We start from the raw sequence: 6,987 nt of genomic DNA, 5'->3' as shown, positions 1-6,987 counted from the left end.
AAGGCTGCAGCTACACACTAGCATGCCCTAAGAAGAGTAAACCGAAACCTTTATGTGCTTTTTCTTTTCTCTTTCTGTCTGCACTGTGTGCGTCAGAGAAAGGTGAGGTCTCTCGGTCTGCCGACATCAAACGCAGCTCAAAGGAGGCAGCTTATCGATGAAATCCTTCTCCAAACAGCGCCGTATTCTTCTCAAATCAGCGCCGAGGCGAGCTGTCGGCTGCGGGGCTATCAGCTGCTTTATCAATAATCAATCGGTGGGGGGATTCAAAAGGGAACAGAAAAAAGGTGTCAATTACAAACCTGTTTCCGCATAAAAAACAAACTTGTAGGCTTTATTTCCGGCCTGTAAACTGTTAAATTATTTACCTCCCTCTAAATCGCGCGTAAAACGCACCAAACCTGTCATTTGTTTTCCTTTATGTGTAGTTTCGCTTAACAAAAACCTATAATAATCATTAGACACTATTCTCCCGTCGCCTAATAGAAGCCATATAGCTCTTAAACTGTAAACAACGCGGTTGCTAAGCGACGGGGGTGATTTTCGTTTACGGCTCAAATAAGTTGTTTTCAATTCAGTGTTATCATATAGCGGCAATTTGAAATACTTTAAGGCTCTCGCTTGACTGGAAAATAATTTAACATAAAGGCTTTTATGTGTTTGGATCTTAAGAAAAATATTTTGTCATAGTTTGAGTGAAGATTTGAAGCCAGCATTTTTAATAAAAGTTTGATATTTATGAGTCTTCTTGAGATAAATTATCCTTTTTATACCTGATCCAATTTTGGCATTATTATTATTTATATTCTCCATTTATACACAATGTGCTCTTTGTGACCCTTCATGTTTTGGGAGCTTCTTCAGCTTTATTTCAGGCACAAAATAAGCTCCTCAGTCGCTTATTCAACAAAATCAAGCTGCAAAATTGCCCACTTAAAAAAAAACCTACGTGCGTAAAAATACGATTAAGCCTCAAATGCAGCTGAACTAACGCTGCAGGCCCAGTCTGCACCTGAATCCTGCTTCCCTCTGCGCCCATAATGTCTTCTACATGGGATCACTGGGGTCGATAGGAAGCTGTTTTGCTTATTATGCTTCTCTCTCTTTCGTGGCATTTACAGTATCCAGCTGGATTTTGCGCATTTTGCGTCAATTGTGTTGTAAAACGATATATGTCACGCTTGGAGCAGAGACTTTTTGTGCGTTAATGCAGCTTTTAAGTATGCACAAACCACATACGTATATTGATATTACAGCTGAAGAAAATGTGAACTGATTACTGTACAATCCATATTTTTTTCACGTTCAAGACTGAAAATAGCGGTTTTGTTGGCAAATATTGTAGAGGGAACGTGAGTTTCACATAATTAGGAGGCTAAACTGTTATTTCTAATTTGCGTGCATCACTTTAAGCCACAGTTTTAGGCCACCAGCAGCACCTAAAAGCAGAAAGAAAGAAAAAAAAGCCTCTTTCTGAGACTTTTAAGTGAAATCTCCCCAGCATCAGAAACTGTCTTTTATTAGGTATTTTGCAGAGCAGGTTTTGTTCGGGGGAGAAGTGAGAACTTTGGGATTACATTACCATGTCTTTGGCGCGGTGTGTGGTCTTTGTGTGCAGCTTGTAGCTGTTGAGAATGACTTGTTGGAAGCGTGTGTGCTCTCATCGCTCTCCTTTGTAGAAGCCCACAGTGCAACTCCCCAAGTCCTCGTGGCTTTATGGTGGGCTGTCTCCATGAACCCCAAGCAATTAGTCTCTAATCTCAAGGTAATCATATTTGAGTTAGTGACGAGCTGGTGAATTTTATTCGCCTGTTTAGCACCGAGGAATCCTGTGGCACGCAGTTAAGGCAAGATTTAAAGTTTGAGAGGTTATCAAATTAAAATTGGAGGCTGCATTGCCTGTAATCCATTGATTTAAATATTTATACCGGCTTCGCAACGTGCAAGAAAAGCAAAGTGCATCGTTTTGAAGACTGAAATGTGACTTTTAATGAATGGATTTTGCAACCTACAATCTAAAAAATGTCAGCCTTAACTATGATTACGTTGCGTTTTTATTTTTAATTTGTACTTTTTTTCCTTCAAAAATGCTAAATTGTAGGTTTATTACTTCCTAAAATTACGCGTCAATATCGACGTGCATTGATGAGATTAGTAAACAGGTACTATAAATCTCTTTTTTAAAACAGTTGAATATTTTTGTTTCCACTCTCTTGTTGCAGCGTTAATTAGTTATTCCAAAACAAGCCGACTACAACTTGATATAAATTTGACAATGGGAACATGAGCACTATCGAGTCAGATAATATTTGGCATATTAGGAAGAACAGACAATCAACCGGTGAACAAAACATAGCCTGTTTTTGTTAATTTTGTTAGTTTGTGTGTGATTTTTGACACATAATCCTACAAATAAATAGGATATGTGCGTAATTAACCTTGCATTTAAACAAAAAGAAAACAAATACAATAAAAAAACTTTTAAATATCAGGAGCGAATTTTACAGTGGCCTCTTATAATTCTGTTTTTGTGTAACTTTGAAGTTCTTTTCTGCTAAAGATGCGTCTGGATGACCTGGGTGCTGTCCACGGTGCTGAAAATTACTACAAAGATGTGAATCATTATCTACAATATGTGCACAAATGTGTTTTCGTGATAATTCATAATCACCTTGTATAGATTTGCTAAACAAAATAATAATAATGCACCTTCCACTTTTAAAACACAGCTCCTTTGGTTGCTCTTTCTTAAGTTCCTAAGCATTTCATTGCAACAGGCCCAAGTATTCATGCGCATTACAAATAGGACAATTACAAAGCAACTGCAATCACCCCTTTGGTAAATGTTATTGTGAGGTAGCAGCAAAAATCTTTAATTGTCCTACGTTTATCTGCTTCTTCAAGCCATTGTGCAAAGAGCGCAAACGAGGGTCATTTGTGAACTGAAATACTTTGCATGCAAAGCGGAGCACAAGATGCTGTAATACTTGACCTTTCAGCATAATTGTTGCAGGCATGAAATGCAGCATTCACAGCTCGCTGAGTGGAGTCTTTTCTCTCTCCCTCCCTCTGATGAACAAAGCGCATTTTATACATCTTCGGTGTTCATTTGGCTTTGTTTCTTTAGAGGAAAATTTCTCAGGGACTGGCTGCAATTTATCTTCATTTTAATAATACGGCTGCTCGGGTGAAGGATAAAAAAAAGCGGCACAAATCACACGATTTTTCAATCTAGTACTTAATGGACTTCATGCTCAGCCTCAAAAGGCAGAAAACTTGTAAAAAGATGTGCTTCTAATTTTGACATGACAGGTCTTCGACTGCATACTTGACAGCAGGATTTCTACGACTTGCTAAAGGACTGTTGCCGAGGTTTAACATTCAAACTAGACATGAAACCACTGGTGCAGATTTTTGTCTGTATCTTCATTGAAAAGTCTCAACGCTGTTATAGTTAAAAATTATCTCAAAATTATCATTATTATTGAAATAATGGATTTCATGCATACTGAACTGATTTATAACTACTTATGTATTCGTGATTTTTGCATTAGAATAAAACAATTTAGCAACAAACTAAACCAAAAACTTCCAAACATAAAAACATGACTAAAAATAAATAAAGACATAAAAGAAGGGCTGGCTTGAAGAAACATTGTCAATAAAGTTAATGAGATCAAACAAAAGAAATAGAAAAATAAGACTGAACTCTGCCAAACACTAACCATCTAGATCTGAGTGTCTACCACCAACTGTCTACCACCAACTTAACTACTATCTTATTATTTATTATTTATTAGTGGTGGGACGCAATTTAAAAAATTAATCTAATTAATTACAGGCTTTGTAATTAATTAATCGTAATTAATTGCAGTTTTGTCAAATAGCAATATTTGACACAATAAGTTTTTCAATTCAAATAAAATTGTGGTTGACAGTTAAATCAATGAATAGACATATACGTGTTTATAATTTAAAATTTATTTTAAAAAAGGAAAATAGGACATATAGAAAAAGAGATTTTGATGACTTAAAGCCTGAATTTAGTTGTTTTTTTCCACTGTATGGCACATAAAATCAGCATAAGTAGTTCAAGGAGCTTCAGAAAGTTTCATTCTGTTGTCATCTTTTCTGGGTCTGATAAATGGTGTGATTTTGATGTTTTTTTTAATAGGAATATCATTTTTTATTTATGTAATTTTTTATAAACAAAAATTGTATAATTAAATTATTAAAAGAGATATTTTTGTTGTTTAGGTTATTCCTCCTCCAAGGAGGCAGAGCCTCCATGGAGTAAAAACTTAAACCACAAAAATGTTTCATTTCTATTTATCTGCATTTTTCATCTGTCTGCTACATTCACAGATTACTGCAAATCTAAGTGCAATTATAGCGATTTTATTCAACATTTTAAGACTTTTTGTAAACTCAAGCACTGCCTAGAAAAGTGGTCTATTATGGGATGGCTACACCGTTAGCCGTTAGCATGACTCGTAGCTAACGTTAGCTCTGGTGCTAACAGCAACATGTTTTACATTGAGGTGATACCGTCGGCTTGAAGTGACGCAGTGATCAGAAAACTCTTTGTTGTACAATTTGCACACAACCAGACTTTTATCCAAGCTGCCATCAGGAAGATTTTTAAAAGAAAACCTTCTGTCCAACAAGCTCAATCTCATCTTCCTTCACTGTTCACCAGTGCCTGACTTCACTCAGTGCTTCCTGTGCTTCTTCTTCATGGCTACAAACAGACTTTAGGTTCATTACCGCCACCTACTGGGCTGGAGTGTTCATCAGAGTTACCGGAGTGCCAGAAATGAGGGAACTGAGGAGGGTGCAATTAATTGCGTTATTATTTTTAACGCGTTGTTTTGGCTGTAATTAATTAATTAATTTGTTAATTAATCGAAATTAAAGCGTTAAAGTCCTAGCCCTAATATTTATTTATTTATTATGCACTGAGAGATTATTAATTTCGTTGCAAAATCTGCAATGACAATAAAATGAGTTATTGCAATGTGCAAGATTCTTATCCATAAATAAAAATTACACTTTGTTTCTAAAGATTTAGATTTCATTTATGAACCATTTTTCATTTAGAACAAACAACATTTTAGCATTTTTTGGCAATTTGAGTATATTTGAACATTGTAGTTTCTCCTGATGCTTGTTTTTTTTTAAGTGAAATCAAACAGTTGAAACCACAAAAAAATAGTTTGGAAGACTATTATTCAGTACTTTATTATAGCCTACTCCTTTCCTGTCCAAACAACAAACCTTTACATTTGTGACAATGGCTTTGTTCATTAAGATATCAGGTTTTAAAGGGGAGTATCATCTGCATAGAAGTAAACACCACAATGAAACAGACTTCAGGGAGTCTTTAGCTTCAGGTTTGTGATGTATTTAAACAGACAAAATGGTTTAGTTAATCATGTATTTAAATAAATCCAATCCTTAGAATGTGATTGGCTCACTACAAAGTGTGCGTGGATTAGTAATCGCTGCACGATAAGGAGCTATGTAAAGGTACAGAGCTGCAGAGGAGTGTTTGCTTCTCCACTCACCTCAGACAGATCATGAGGAGGAAGAGGTCAATACATTAGAGCTCAACTACATTCTTTAGAAATGTAAGCAAAGTTCTGCCCACTTGAAATCCAAACATACGCCTCCACAACAAGATACTGGTTTACCGAACCACTTAAACGTGGTCAAGTGGGATTTTATATGATGGTTGAGGTTAGTGATAGTTGCCACGAATTACATTTGATTAGATATATTTATAAGCTCCAATAAGTTTTATTTCAGTTATTTGAGTCAAAAATGTGTTTACTGTGCATTTAGGGGGACTTTGGAGCTCACAATGAGAATTTTTAACAGTCTGTAATTATGTAGTAGTCTGAGGGAGATGTTGGTGTTTACACATACGTGTTTAAGACAGATTTGATTTAAAGACTATGCAGTTTTTTTTTACATTATTTTTACAACTGCATAGATTTTAAATAGACTGCTAGAGCATCAAGTTAGATAAATATAAAGAAAATTGATTATTCTCAACACTGGCTTATAGAATTCAGTGAAGCTGGCTGAAAAATCTTACAAATTGTGTCTTAATTCTAGTTTTTATTAGCTACCCTGTGTTCTTTTATACTTGAATGCATGCCTGCATCTTATTTATGGTAACGGTGAAGACAGAAGCTTGGTCATGACAGTAAAGGTTCATACAAACTAAAAACACACCCACAAATCAACTGTAATACAACAGCCAACTTAATTCAGGTCAACTTTACTAGTCACTCAAACTGAACTCTGCTACAATGTCTGATGAATAGGTTTTGAAATAAGACAAATGATGAAGGTGATACATCAAATGAAAACACCACTTAAGTGCAACAGTAAAGTTCTATCTGCTGTGTGAATGCAGACCGTGTTGGCAGTCATACTTGAACCATTTCAGTCAGTTCCTCTAAACTAATGAAATACTTTTCTGGATGGGTCTGTCTATACTACTGCACTTAAGACTGTGTATAAAGCCATCGCTCAGATCAGTGTGTCTGTTGATTTATATTAGTCCTTACAAGACTCAGTTTGGGTTTCAGATTTAGATAAAAGGTACATTTAAGATAACTTAAATTGAGGATTTAGATTTGGTAAGAAGATTAAAATTAGGATTGGATGAGAGGAACAGTTAGAAGCGATTTTTGAATGAGGGTTTTGGTTAAATTATTAACTGAAATTTATTTTATGGCAAGCATCAGGTACCATGTAAGTCACAGGTTTAACTCAGAGACAGGACATCCGACTGTAGGTTTATAGATCCTGTTTAAGAGATTAAAGTCACAAAAAAAGCATAAATCCACAATATGTGCACCTTTACAACCTAGAACTGCAAATACTGTGAAAATGAAAGGAAGAACTATTTTTTCCCTCAGGAAATTTTAACATCAAAGCACATTTCAAGTCTAAAGTCCACATAATGACTCTTTT

This window comes from Amphiprion ocellaris, chromosome 20 (genome assembly GCF_022539595.1).
Source record: "Amphiprion ocellaris isolate individual 3 ecotype Okinawa chromosome 20, ASM2253959v1, whole genome shotgun sequence".
Taxonomy (NCBI): Eukaryota; Metazoa; Chordata; class Actinopteri; family Pomacentridae; genus Amphiprion; species Amphiprion ocellaris.
The sequence above is the reverse complement of the archived record's forward strand: the minus strand, read 5'-3'. Positions refer to the sequence as shown.